Raw genomic sequence first — 15000 nt, forward strand, 5'->3', positions numbered from 1 at the left:
TTATTTCACTTATGATTCACTGTATCACAATTCCAGTAGGTCAGAAGTTTACAAACACACTAAGTTGACTGTGCCTTTAAACAGCTTGGAAAATTCCAGAAAATCATGTCATGGCTTTAAAGATTCTGATAGGCTAATTGATATAATTTGAGTCAATTGGAGGTGTACCTGTGGATGTATTTCAAGGCATACCTTCATACTCAGTGCCTCTTTGCTTGACATCATGGGAAAATCAAAAGAAATCAGCAAAGACCTCAGAAAAAACATTGTAGACCTCCACAAGTCAGGTTCATCCTTGGGAGCCATTTCCAAACGCCTGAGGGTACCACATTCATCTGTACAAACAATAGTACACAAGTATAAACACCATGGGACCACGCAGCCGTCATACCGCTAAGGAAGGAGACGTGTTCTGTCTCCTAGGGATGAACGTACTTTGTTGCGAAATGCAAATCAATCCCAAAACAACAGCAAAGGACCTTGTGAAGATGCTGGAGGAAACAGGTACAAAGTATCTATACCCAGAGTAAAACGAGTCCTATATCGACATAACCTGAAAGGCCGCTCAGCAAGGCAGAAGCCACTGCTCCAAAACTGCCATAAAAAAGACAGACTACGGTTTGTAACTGCACATGGGAACAAAGATCATACTTTTTGGAGAAATGTCCTCTGGTCTGATGAAACAAAAATAGAACAGTTTGGCCATAATGACCATTGTTTTTTTATGGAGGAAAAAGGGGGACGCTTGCAAGCAAAAGAACACCATCCCAACCGTGAAGCACGGGGGTGGCAGCATCATGCTGTGGGGGTGCTTTGCTGCAGGAGGGACTGGTGCACTTCACAAAATAGATGGCATCATGAGGGAGGACAATTATGTGGATATATTGAAGCAACATCTCAAGACATCAGTCTCAGCAGTTAAAGCTTGGTCGCAAATGGGTCTTTCAAATGGACAATGACCCCAATACTTGTGGCAAAATGGCTTAAAGACAACAAAGTCAAGGTATTAGAGTGGCCATCACAAAGCCCTGACCTCAACCTATATAAAATTTGTGGGCAGAACTGAAAAAGTGTGTGCGAAGAAGGAGGCCTACAAACCTGACTCAATTACACCAGCTCTGTCAGGAGGAATGGGCCAAAATTCACCCAACTTATTGTGGGAAGCTTATGGAAGGCTACCCGAAACATTTGATCCAAGTTAAACAATTTAAAGGCAATGCTACCAAATACTAATTGAGTGTATGTTAACTTCTGACCCACTGGGAATATGATGAAAGAAATAAAAGCTTAAATAAATCTCTCTACTATTATTTTCACATTTCACATTCTTAAAATAAAGTGGTGATCCTAACTGACCTAAGAGAGGGTATTTAAAAAAACTGAGTTTAAATGTATTTGGCTAAGGTGTATGTAAACTTCCGACATCAACTGTAGGTATTACAGACTCGGTCAGGGAGAGGTTAAAAATGTCAGTGAAGACATTTGCCAGTTGGTCCGCGTATGCTCTGAGTACACATCCTGGTAATCTGTCACTTCAGTTCATTACAGTACAACGGTTTGATTTGTTTGATCGTAGCTAGCTACTTAGCTAGCTACATAGCCGTCTTTGTATCAAAGATAATTGTGTAGTCCAGAGCGATTTTCTAGGTTCGCTAGCCAGCTATTGTCGTTCTTTTAACGCAACGTAACGTAAACAACACTGCTAGCTAGCCAGCTAGCCCCCGACTAGCAACACTGCAGAAACTATTACACTCAACGGAACGACTTGATTAGTGTAGTGTCAACAACGCACCCACTGCCAGCTGGCCTACTTCAGCAGTACTGTATCATTTAATCATTTTAGTCAATAAGATTCTTGCTACGTAGCTTAACTTTCTGAACATTCGAGACGTGTAGTCCACTTGTCATTCCAATCTCCTTTGCATTAGCGTAGCCTCTTCTGTAGCCTGTCAACTATGTGTCTGTTTATCCCTGTTCTCTCCTCTCTGCACAGACCATACAAACGCTCCTCACCGCGTGGCCGCGGCCACCCTACTCTGGTGGTCCCAGCGCGCACGACCCACGTGGAGTTCCAGGTCTCCGGTAGCCTCTGGAACTGCCAATCTGCGGTCAACAAGGCAGAGTTCATCTCAGCCTATGCCTCCCTCCAGTCCCTCGACTTCTTGGCACTGACGGAAACATGGATCACCACAGACAACACTGCTACTCCTACTGCTCTCTCTTCGTCCGCCCACGTGTTCTCGCACACCCCGAGAGCGTCTGGTCAGCGGGGTGGTGGCACCGGGATCCTCATCTCTCCCAAGTGGTCATTCTCTCTTTCTCCCCTTACCCATCTGTCTATCGCCTCCTTTGAATTCCATGCTGTCACAGTTACTAGCCCTTTCAAGCTTAACATCCTTATCATTTATCGCCCTCCAGGTTCCCTCGGAGAGTTCATCAATGAGCTTGATGCCTTGATAAGCTCCTTTCCTGAGGACGGCTCACCTCTCACAGTTCTGGGCGACTTTAACCTCCCCACGTCTACCTTTGACTCTTTCCTCTCTGCCTCCTTCTTTCCACTCCTCTCCTCTTTTGACCTCACCCTCTCACCTTCCCCCCTACTCACAAGGCAGGCAATACGCTCGACCTCATCTTTACTAGATGCTGTTCTTCCACTAACCTCATTGCAACTCCCCTCCAAGTCTCCGACCACTGCCTTGTATCCTTTTCCCTCTCGCTCTCATCCAACACCTCCCACACTGCCCCTACTCGGATGGTATCGCGCCGTCCCAACCTTCGCTCTCTCTCCCCGCTACTCTCTCCTCTTCCATCCTATCATCTCTTCCCTCCGCTCAAACCTTCTCCCACCTATCTCCTGATTCTGCCTCCTCAACCCTCCTCTCCTCCCTCTCTGCATCCCTTGACTCTCTATGTCCCCTATCCTCCAGGCCGGCTCGGTCCTCCCCTCCCGCTCCGTGGCTCGATGACTCATTGCGAGCTCACAGAACAGGGCTCCGGGCAGCCGAGCGGAAATGGAGGAAAACTCGCCTCCCCTGCGGACCTGGCATCCTTTCACTCCATCCTCTCTACATTTTCCTCCTCTGTCTCTGCTGCTAAAGCCACTTTCTACCACGCTAAATTCCAAGCATCTGCCTCTAACCCTAGGAAGCTCTTTGCCACCTTCTCCTCCCTCCTGAATCCTCCGCCCCCTCCCCCTCCTCCCTCTCTGCAGATGACTTCGTCAACCATTTTGAAAAGAAGGTCGACGACATCCGATCCTCGTTTGCTAAGTCAAACGACACCGCTGGTTCTGCTCACACTGCCCTACCCTGTGCTCTGACCTCTTTCTCCCCTCTCTCTCCAGATGAAATCTCGCGTCTTGTGACGGCCGGCCGCCCAACAACCTGCCCGCTTGACCCTATCCCCTCCTCTCTTCTCCAGACCATTTCCGGAGACCTTCTCCCTTACCTCACCTCGCTCATCAACTCATCCCTGACCGCTGGCTACGTCCCTTCCGTCTTCAAGAGAGCGAGAGTTGCACCCCTTCTGAAAAAACCTACACTCGATCCCTCCGATGTCAACAATTACAGACCAGTATCCCTTCTTTCTTTTCTCTCCAAAACTCTTGAACGTGCCGTCCTTGGCCAGCTCTCCCGCTATCTCTCTCTGAATGACCTTCTTGATCCAAATCAGTCAGGTTTCAAGACTAGTCATTCAACTGAGACTGCTCTCCTCTGTATCACGGAGGCGCTCCGCACTGCTAAAGCTAACTCTCTCTCCTCTGCTCTCATCCTTCTAGATCTATCGGCTGCCTTCGATACTGTGAACCATCAGATCCTCCTCTCCACCCTCTCCGAGTTGGGCATCTCCGGCGTGGCCCACGCTTGGATTGCGTCATACCTGACAGGTCGCTCCTACCAGGTGGCGTGGCGAGAATCTGTCTCCTCACCACGCGCTCTCACCACTGGTGTCCCCAGGGCTCTGTTCTTGGCCTCTCTCCTATTCTCGCTATACACCAAGTCACTTGGCTCTGTCATAACCTCACATGGTCTCTCTTATCATTGCTATGCAGACGACACACAATTAATCTTCTCCTTTCCCCCTTCTGATGACCAGGTGGCGAATCGCATCTCTGCATGTCTGGCAGACATATCAGTGTGGATGACGGATCACCACCTCAAGCTGAACCTCGGCAAGACGGAGCTGCTCTTCCTCCCGGGGAAGGACTGCCCGTTCCATGATCTCGCCATCACGGTTGACAACTCCATTGTGTCCTCCCAGAGCGCCAAGAACCTTGGCGTGATCCTGGACAACACCCTGTCGTTCTCAACCAACATCAAGGCGGTGGCCCGTTCCTGTAGGTTCATGCTCTACAACATCCGCAGAGTACGACCCTGCCTCACACAGGAAGCGGCGCAGGTCCTAATCCAGGCACTTGTCATCTCCCGTCTGGATTACTGCAACTCGCTGTTGGCTGGGCTCCCTGCCTGTGCCATTAAACCCCTTCAACTCATCCAGAACGCCGCAGCCCGTCTGGTGTTCAACCTTCCCAAGTTCTCTCACGTCACCCCGCTCCTCCGTTCTCTCCACTGGCTTCCAGTTGAAGCTCGCATCCGCTACAAGACCATGGTGCTTGCCTATGGAGCTGTGAGGGGAACGGCACCTCAGTACCTCCAGGCTCTGATCAGGCCCTACACCCAAACAAGGGCACTGCGTTCATCCACCTCTGGCCTGCTCGCCTCCCTACCACTGAGGAAGTACAGCTCCCGCTCAGCCCAGTCAAAACTGTTCGCTGCCCTGGCCCCCAATGGTGGAACAAACTCCCTCACGACGCCAGGACAGCGGAGTCAATCACCACCTTCCGGAGACACCTGAAACCCCACCTCTTTAAGGAATACCTAGGATAGGATAAGTAATCCCTCTCACCCCCCCCCTAAGTTTTAGATGCACTATTGTTAAGTGACTGTCCCACTGGATGTCATAAGGTGAATGCACCAATTTGTAAGTCGCTCTGGATAAGAGCGTCTGCTAAATGACTTAAATGTAAAATGTAAATGTAAAATGTAAATGTCTGGCCCCGCGGACTTGTGAATGTTGACCTGTTTAAAGGCCACACAGTCATTTAAAACAGCTGGTGTTCTCATGCATGCTTCAGTGTTGCTTGCTTCGAAGGTAGCATAAAAGGCATTCTCCATTGTTTTTGATGGTAGGCCACTGTGGTAGTCCTACACAAATACCCAAAGTAGCCTAGTTGTCCACTGTTAAAACTGTAAGTTAACGTGGGTACATCCTCAATGTTCATAGTAAACTCACATTCAATTTTGCACTCAGCAGACCTGAAATCTGCTCAGTGACAAAATCAATTAGAGGGACCATGGATCATGACACAACGTCCACTTTAGACTACCATTTAGTGGCATTCTGAGGACATTCTAAAGACACATTTTTGTTTGCAGGGACGTTCTCTTGGGACCATCAAGCAACGTCCAAGTGACCAATGAAATGAAAGCCCTGGGAACGTCCAACAAAGATTCGGATATTGTTCTGACATGGTGCTCAGTGACATCCTGGTAACTTACAGGGAACTAAGGTCAAAGGTCCCCCCCAGAAAACGTTCCCTGAGCACCATCATGCAACGTCCCCTTGACCATCACAAAGCATCCTGTTGTGGTCATTGAATGTCCCAGATAACGTCCTATCAGAACAAAATAGAAACCTTTTCATAACATTCCCTTATGGACATCAAAGTACCTTATTATAACGTTATACTGCGACCAAACTGTGACCTGTACTGAACGTCCTATTATTTATGGTCCTGAGGTTTGACGTTTAATGTTCCAAGTGTGGGAAGCCCTTAACGTCTTGCTGAAACCCTTAAAGGGACCTAATGGTAATGTCACTGAATGTCCTTAAGACGTCCACTGTTTGCTGGGATCCCAGTTGTAAACTGAACTGAGAGATGAAGTGAAGCGAGAGCCATATCTCTGCCCAAAACCTGTCCACGTTAAGCAGATGTTAAGCAGATTCTTAATTATTAAGCAGATGAGGTGTTTTTCTAACGGGGGCAATGAGAGAGAGTCGAATTTAGATTAAAATTATTTGCTCTTTTGATACGTGAGGTTTGTTTGATCTAATATAAGTTTCATAAAGGTTGTTACAAGTGTCTTCAGAAAGTATTCAGAGCCTTTGAGATTTTCCACATTTTGTTACTTTACAGCCTTATTCTAAAATGGATTAATCTACACACAATACCCCATGATGACAAAGCGAAAACAGATATTTAGTATTCAGACCCTTTTGATATGAGTCTCGAAATTGAGCTCAGGTGCATCCTGTTTCCATTGATCATTCTTGAGATGTTTCTACAACTTGATCGGCGTCAATCTGTGGTAAATTCAATTGATTGGACATGGAAAGGCACACACCTGTCTATACAAGGTCCGACAATTGACAGTGCATGTCAGAACAAAAACCAAGCCGCGTGGTCGAAGGAATTGTCCTTAGAGCTCCGAGACAAGATTGTGTCGAGGCACAGATCTGAGGAAGGGTACCAAAACATTTTTGCAGCACTGTGTTCTTGGGGACCTTCAATAGGTCCCCAAGAACACAGTGGCCTCCATCATTGTTAAATGGAAGAAGTTTGGAACCACAAGGACTCTTCCCATAGCTGGCCAACTGGTCAAACTGAACAGTCGGGGGAGAAGGGCCTTGGTCAGGGAGTTTTACCAAGAACCCGATGGTCACTCTGACAGAGTTCCTCTGTGGAGATGGGAGAATCTTCCAGAAGGACAATCGTCTCTTTAGCACTCCACCAATCAGTCCTTTATGGTAGAGTGGCCAGACAGAAGCCACTCCTCAGTAAAAGACACATGACAGCCCTCTCGGAGTTTGCCAAAAGGCACCTAAAGACTCTCAAACAATGGGAAATAAGATTATCAGGTTTGATGAAACCAAGATTGAACTCTTTGGCCTGAATGCCAAGCGTCACGTCTGGAGGAAACCTGGCACCATGCCTACGGTGAAGCATGGTGGTGGCAGCATCATGCTGTGGGGATGTTTTTCAGCGGCAGGGACTGGGAGACTAATAAGGATTGAGGCAAAGATGAACAGAGCAAATTACAGAGAGGTCCTTGATGAAAACCTGCTCCAGAGCACTCAGGACCGCAGACTGGGGTGAAGGTTCACCTTCCAACAGTACAACGACACTATGCACACATCCAAGACAATGCAGGAGTGGCTTCGGGACAAGTCCTTGAGTGGCCCAGCCAGAGCCCGGACTTGAACCCGATCGAACATCTTCGAAGAGACCTGAAAATAGCTGTGCAGCAACACTCCCCATCCAACCTGACAGAGAGGATCTGCAGAGAAGAATTTGGAGAGAAACTCCCCAAATACAGGTTTAGAGTCATACCCAAGAAGACTGGATGCTGTCACTGCTGCCAAAGGTGCTTCAAAAAATGTACTGCGCAAAGGGTCTGAATACTTATAGAAATGTGATATTTAATATTTTATTTTTATAAATTAGCACCAAAAAAAAATTTTAAACAGTTTTTGCTTTGTCATTATGGGGTATTGTGTGTAGATGGAGATGAAGAACATAATACTACGTGGAGAAAGTCAAGGGTCTGATTACTTCCCAAAGGCACTGTATAAATCTGGGTATAAGCATGGTTCTGATTACTTCCCAAAGGCACTGTATAAATCTGGGTATAAGCATGGTTCTGATTACTTCCCAAAGGCACTGTATAAATCTGGGTATAAGCATGGTTCTGATTACTTCCCAAAGGCACTGTATAAATCTGGGTATAAGCTTGGTTCTGATTACTTCCCAAAGGCACTGTATAAATCTGGGTATAAGCATGGGTGCATTTTGCATATATTATTGTCAATTTAGGAACATGCAAGCTGACAGTTGATTTGAGTTCTTTGTGATTCACGCATTTATTTTCTCTCCCTCACTTCCTCTCTCCCTCACTTCCTCTCTCCTACATCTCCCCCTTCATTCCTCGTCTCTCTCTCCCTACCTTCCTCTCTCCTACATCTCCCCCTTCATTCCTCGTCTCTCTCTCCCTCACTTCCTCTCTCCCTCACTTCCTCTCTCCCTCACTTCCTCTCTCCTACATCTCCCCCTTCATTCCTCATCTCTCTCTCCCTACCTTCCCCCATTCCCCTCCCCCTCCACCAACCCATCCAGGCCTGTAACCCTAAGTACCGTGACTACGACAAAACAGGCTCTATCTGTGTCAGCGAGCACATCGACAACACGCTGACACGCTACCGCTGGCTCGTCAGTGCCCCTGCTGGCCCGGATGGGGTCACTGCACCCATGAGAGAGGTGGACTTTGATACCTTCTTCACCTCCTCCAAGATGATCACCCTGGACTCTGTCTACTTCCAGGTGGGGAACCAACAAATGAATGTCCTTCAGCTTATCACTGAACTATACTGACTGAGGCAAGATTCAATCTCAGTTGTTTTGTTGTTGTTTTTTGGTTGTTTTGTTTTATCTCAGGTGGGTATAGATATATATAGTATAGAGCAGTGCATTAGACAGCCGACAAAGTGCCATTTAAAGGGAGGCTGAATTGACTGATTTCACCTCGGTTTTCCTCCTGATTAAAGAAATGTGACTGGAGAGACGAGATTTGTGATTTGGAGGCGTGCTTTGATGTGGGTGTCTCTTGTGTGTGTTTTCGCACGTAGGAAACTTTTGTACACACTGGCAAAAAAAGATACACAGTTACAGTCACTCACCCATCTAGGCATCTTGAAAACAGTCAAACCAACTCTGCTAGGGTGAGTGAAATTGTGAGGTATTCTCTAGACAACTATCGTCAATTAGCTTCCCCTTGTGTGCGACCATGGCAAAGTTAGTTCGCTGCTGGATATATATGGGGCTAGTTAGGGACCGTCAATAAATTGCACAATGTACATGGACAAAAAAAATGTATTAAAGTTTTTCAATATTTGTATATTGTATATTTTACAATGTATAATTGGTTTAAGGCTTTTAAGTCATTGAAATTCTGAGCTATTGAAATGTAAAAAATATTGTCCCATATGCATTGTGTTATTCATTGACAATCTCTAAGTAGCCCTATAGAGATATCCAACATTGAACTAAATATACCACGGTCAGTGTGCATTCCGAGAGATAATTAAGAACAAACAAACACCCAGGTGTTAGTGGGCATTAGCCATTATCCTAAAACCCATATGTAAAGGGAAATCAGAGACGTCATCGATTCCATAAATCTCCAACATTCTTGTTTTGTAAAATACCGATGTTAAAGTTCTCTCCGTCCTATTTACACTATTAGGGAGTCAGGTAGCCTAGCGGTTAGAGCGGCGACCCAGCAGCAGGAGGGTTGCCAGTTCAAATCCTGGGTCCGAAGGGGGGGGGGGTAAATATGGTGGGAAGTGAGCTGACTGGCAATGCTAGTGCAGGGTGATATATACAAAATCCACACCATGATGAATTCACTGAATTCTCATCATAACAATACATTTACTTTGAAGTTTATGACATGTGCACAATAAAAAAATTACCTACGACTACTTACAATCAAATTTCAATCAAATTTATTTATAGAGCCCTTCTTACCTCAGCTGATGCCACAAAGTGCTGTAAAGAAACCCAGCCTAAAACCCCAAACAGCAAGCAATGCAGGTGTAGAAGCACACTTTCAATTGTCCCATTATCAATAGCCCATGTTAGCAGACTTAATTAATTTCAAACTTTACATTGTGTCAAGTAAAGGCTGGTTATTGCTATTATCGTTATCAGTACAATGTCCTCGATAAATGGTCAGTGTCGATAATTTTCGGTTTATCGTCCCAGCTCTACTAGATGCCATTGCCTGCCTTTGTACCCTTTCACAAAGGCTCTTAACCCCGCCCACAACAACAGCTCCCCAGGCACCCAGTGAGGTAGACCCCCCACAACAACAGCTCCCCAGGCACCCAGTGAGGTAGACCCCCCACAACAACAGCTCCCCAGGCACCCAGTTAGGTAGACCCCCCGCACCCCTCCAAAACCTGAATGTGTGTGTGTGTCGTTCGGAGGGGTTGGGTTAAAAACGGAAGTTAAATTTAGGTTGGGACCTTGTGTCCAATTGACCTGTAAAGTGAAGCTAATGCTAATCTACCGATGCCACGAAGGCCATTTTTATTTTTAAATTAGGATCCTCTATAAAGGTTTTCCTGGCGTTTGTGGATATCGTATTCATGGTAACACTGTGGATGACTGCTCTAACTCTAATTACATTTCAATGGTGTCGGCTGTCTAGTGTGCTGCTCTAGCGCTATTTACATTTAAATGGTGTCGGCTGTCTAGTGTGCTGCTCTAGCGCTATTTACATTTAAATGGTGTCGGCTGTCTAGTGTGCTGCTCTAGCGCTATTTACATTTAAATGGTGTCGGCTGTCTAGTGTGCTGCTCTAGCGCTATTTACATTTAAATGGTGTCGGCTGTCTAGTGTGCTGCTCTTTAACACTATTTACATTTAAATGGTGTTGAGTGTGCTGCCAGCTATTTACATTTAAATGGTGTCGGCTGTCTAGTGTGCTGCTCTAACACTATTTACATTTAAATGGTGTCGGCTGTCTAGTGTGCTGCTCTTTAACGTGACTTGGGTTGAATCCCAGCTGTTGAGTGTGCTGCTCTTTAACGTGACTTGGGTTGAATCCCAGCTGTTGAGTGTGCTGCTCTTTATCGTGACTTGGGTTGAATCCCAGCTGTTGAGTGTGCTGCTCTTTATCGTGACTTGGGTTGAATCCCAGCTGTTGAGTGTGCTGCTCTTTAACGTGACTTGGGTTGAATCCCAGCTGTCTAAAAATACCCTTTGGGCGTCTATTACCAGGATGCCAATTAAATTAGCACAAGTAATAGCACATTTCCATGGAGGCTGCTAGTTAAATATTCTAACGAGTGCAAACCAATTTTATTTGTTTTGCAAAGACAGGCAATCCAGCTCATAAATGTATACATATATATAGGTAGAAGCTACCGAAGGTCATTTTTTGGTGAGTTTGGACATTTGCAAGCGAATGTGAACGGGAGACATTGTGCAAATGGACAGCACTGGCTCTGTGTACACGCTGTGTCTGTGTGGAGTCTGGAGTCTGGAGGAAGAACAGCAGTGGCTCTGGAGCAGTGTGTGTACACGCTGTGTCTGTGTGGAGTCTGGAGTCGCTAGGGCAACGGGCCTGCCTGCTCTGCTAATGAGAAGAGGGGGGAGGAGCAGACAGATCCGAGAACGGAGAGGAGAAAAAAAACACAAGGATATCAAGATGGCAGTAGCAGCTGCGCAAATAACTCACCCAAAGGGCTTTGCCTTTTCAAACACGGCAGAAAGCTAACACAATATCCCCCATCACCTTAATTCAGCCACTTATTTAGATAAATATCAAGTTACATTTAGGAGTCACGTTAACAAAAGAAAGAAAATATAGAATATATTGCTGCGTTTTATAAACGCAGATCTAAAAATGCTTTGTAATTTCTGCTTGGCGTCAGACTCGTGTTGTGCTTCAGTTGCACCTCTGCACTTGCATGAAAGTTCCGGAACGGGCATTATGTCAGTGGACAGCGATCTGACTGATGTCTAGCTACTTTTCTTATGTACTTTTCTCAGTGCAGCCAGCCTACTTTTCCCCCTGGTAAAATGCCAGATTATTTTGTGAAAAACATTTGGAAATGTAGCTGGAAATATTCTTTCTATGATAAACAGAAATATGACGGCCGCGGATAGTTTTTGCTTTTTTCATTGTAAGCTCATTACTTGTGTGGCTGCCAGCCAAATTAACATGGCACTTTCTGTTGTCGCCTGGTGGAAATTAAGCTATTATCTGCTGAACGTGTGGCACTAATGTATTTTCCATAAAGGAAAACTGCAGTTGCACGTCCCTGATTACTCTATTGAAGCAAACCAACAAAATGAACTTGAATTTCATTACAAAAGGCCTGTCAATACACAGCTGAACTCACCCATTCCCATGTTCTCCAGTTGGGCTAATTACTAACAAACACGTGACTGGCTCAACTGTTCTGGAGAACTACGGTCAGCTTCATAATGTCACCGGTGAAATGAAGAATGCAATCTACTTCCTCTCCTAAAGTATTGCACAAGTTGACTGTAGGTTATTTAATTCAAAAGTAGCTGCAAATATTTAAATGTGTAGAAAAATAAATAGTTAACGGTATTGAAAAACCATCCCGTGGCTATTTCCAAATACCCCAGTATATGTTATATAGGGTATACCGCCCAAGCCTAGATGTAATGGAGTTGACTGTACTGATGTGATGGAGTTGACTGTACTGATGGGATTGAGTTGACTGTATTGATGTGATTGAGTTGACTGTACTGATGGGATTGAGTTGACTGTATTGATGTGATGGAGTTGACTGTATTGATGTGATGGAGTTGACTGTACTGACTGATAATGCGTCTGTCTCTCCAGGCCGGATCCAGGGTGCAGTGTACTGCCAGAGCCGTCAACTCTAACAAAGACAAGGGACTGGAGCTCAGCAGTCCCATAGCTACTGTTAGTCTGGAGGAAGGTGAGGAGACCAATCAATCAATCAGACTATAATCTATATTTAAATGAGGACTGGAGCTCAGCAGTCCCATAGCTACTGTTAGTCTGGAGGAAGGTGAGGAGACCAATCAATCAATCAGACTATAATCTATATTTAAATGAGGACTGGGGCTCAGCAGTCCCATAGCTACTGTTAGTCTGGAGGAAGGTGAGGAGCTCAATCAATTAAATCACATATTATTCGTCACATGCCTCATAAGCAACAGGTGTAGACTAACAGTGAAATGCTTCCTTATGGGTCCTTTTTCCCAACAATGCAGAGTTAAAGATAATTGTAAAACCTATTGAAATAGTAAAACAAGGAGTGAATAAACCCCTGAGTTTATTCCCAGTTATGACCCCTCTGTTTAAACTTGTGACCCCTGTAATATTTGATTTGGATTTATAAGGGCGAGGTCAAGTTAACCAGTTGGACCCAGTCCTGTGGAGAGCTCTACAGGAGTATCTTCCCTATGATGGGGGAGGGGGGGTGTATGTGAGGTTTTCATCACAACATTGACTGACACTGAATTGGTTATGACCGAGTTCTCTCTGGGGCTTGGAGAGGAGAGGGTATGCTCTTACCATTTCCCTGGGCTCTGAGAGAAAATGACTACACCGCGCTCTTACCATTTCCCTGGGCTCGGAGAGAAAATGACTACACTGCGCTCTGACCAGTTCCCTGGGCTCGGAGAGAAAATGACTACACCGCGCTCTGACCATTTCCCTGGGCTCGGAGAGAAAATGACTACACCGCGCTCTGACCATTTCCCTGGGCTCTGAGAGAAAATGACTACACCGCGCTCTGACCATTTCTCTGGGCTCAGAGAGAAAATGACTACACCGCGCTCTGACCATTTCCCTGGGCTCGGAGAGAAAATGACTACACCGAAAAAAGAAAATCCTGGGTGTGGCAGGAAAGTTGTCACTATTGGGGGGGTCTGGAGACAACCCCAGTGTCCATTGTGCATCGTTGGGAGAGAATGCTCCCTTGCCTGCTTCCACTGTGCATCATTGGGAGAGAATGCTCCCTTGCCTGCTTCCACTGTGCATCGTTGGGAGAGAATGCTCCCTTTCCTTCTTCCACTGTGCATCGTTGGGAGAGAATGCTCCCTAGCCTGCTTCCACTGTGCATCGTTGGGAGAGAAAGCTCCCTTGCCTGCTTCCACTGTGCATCTTTGGGAGAGAATGCTCCCTTGCCTGCTTCCACTGTGCATCGTTGGGAGAGAATGCTCCCTTGCCTGCTTCCACTGTGCATCTTTGGGAGAGAATGCTCCCTTGCCTGCTTCCACTGTGCATCGTTGGGAGAGAATGCTCCCTTTCCTTCTTCCACTGTGCATCGTTGGGAGAGAATGCTCCCTTGCCTGCTTCCACTGTGCATCTTTGGGAGAGAATGCTCCCTTGCCTTCTTCCACTGTGCATCATTGGGAGAGAATGCTCCCTTGCCTGCTTCCACTGTACATCATTGGGAGAGAATGCTCCATAGCCTGCTTCCACTGTACATCGTTGGGAGAGAATGCTCCCAATGGTTGGTAGGTTGGTAGGGGACAATGGTAAAGCAGAAATATATATATATATATGGGGGATTGGAAACGATGCAGACAATGACATCATTAGAATCCAACAATCTATCTGTTGCTGGTAGCTGATCAGAAAACATGAATCACTTCTTAAATGAAAATGAAAAGGCCCATGCGAGGTGTGCCCCTGCATCGCCAAAAGGTTAGTGGACAGTGTTTAGGGCTCCAAAGTGTTCATCTGCCTCGGGACAAAATGCTATGATGCGCCAATCTGCATTCACCAAATTCACCATACCCGTGTGGGCCAATATGTATCATGTAACCAGTGTTAGTTTGGTATGCGCCGTTCTGCCTCGCTGGCACGTGTCTTATTAGTTGGGGTAGTCTGTTTATTTAAGAGGGGTGGGTAGTCTGTTTATTTAAGAGGGGTGGGTAGTCTGTTTATTTAAGAGGGGTGGGTAGTCTGTTTATTTAAGAGGGGTGGGTAGTCTGTTTATTTAAGAGGGGTGGGTAGTCTGTTTATTTAAGAGGGGTGGGTAGTCTGTTTATTTAAGAGGGGTGGGTAGTCTGTTTATTTAAGAGGGTGGGTAGTCTGTTTATTTAAGAGGGGTGGGTAGTCTGTTTATTTAAGAGGGGTGGGTAGTCTGTTTATTTAAGAGGGGTGGGTAGTCTGTTTATTTAAGAGGGGTGGGTAGTCTGTTTATTTAAGAGGGGTGGGTAGTCTGTTTATTTAAGAGGGGTGGGTAGTCTGTTTATTTAAGAGGGGTGGGTAGTCTGTTTATTTAAGAGGGGTGGGTAGTCTGTTTATTTAAGAGGGGTGGGTAGTCTGTTTATTTAAGAGGGGTGGGTAGTCTGTTTATTTAAGAGGGGTGGGTAGTCTGTTTATTTAAGAGGGGTGGGTAGTCTGTTTATTTAAGAGGGGT

At 46.0% G+C, this 15000-nt stretch overlaps 1 pseudogene; it reads left to right on the plus strand.

Moving 5' to 3' along the window:
- LOC124007475 overlaps positions 1–15000 on the plus strand; it is a 240094-nt pseudogene that overhangs the window by 186924 nt on the left and 38170 nt on the right.

The sequence above is a fragment of the Oncorhynchus gorbuscha genome, linkage group LG20 (genome assembly GCF_021184085.1).
Source record: "Oncorhynchus gorbuscha isolate QuinsamMale2020 ecotype Even-year linkage group LG20, OgorEven_v1.0, whole genome shotgun sequence".
Taxonomy (NCBI): Eukaryota; Metazoa; Chordata; class Actinopteri; order Salmoniformes; family Salmonidae; genus Oncorhynchus; species Oncorhynchus gorbuscha.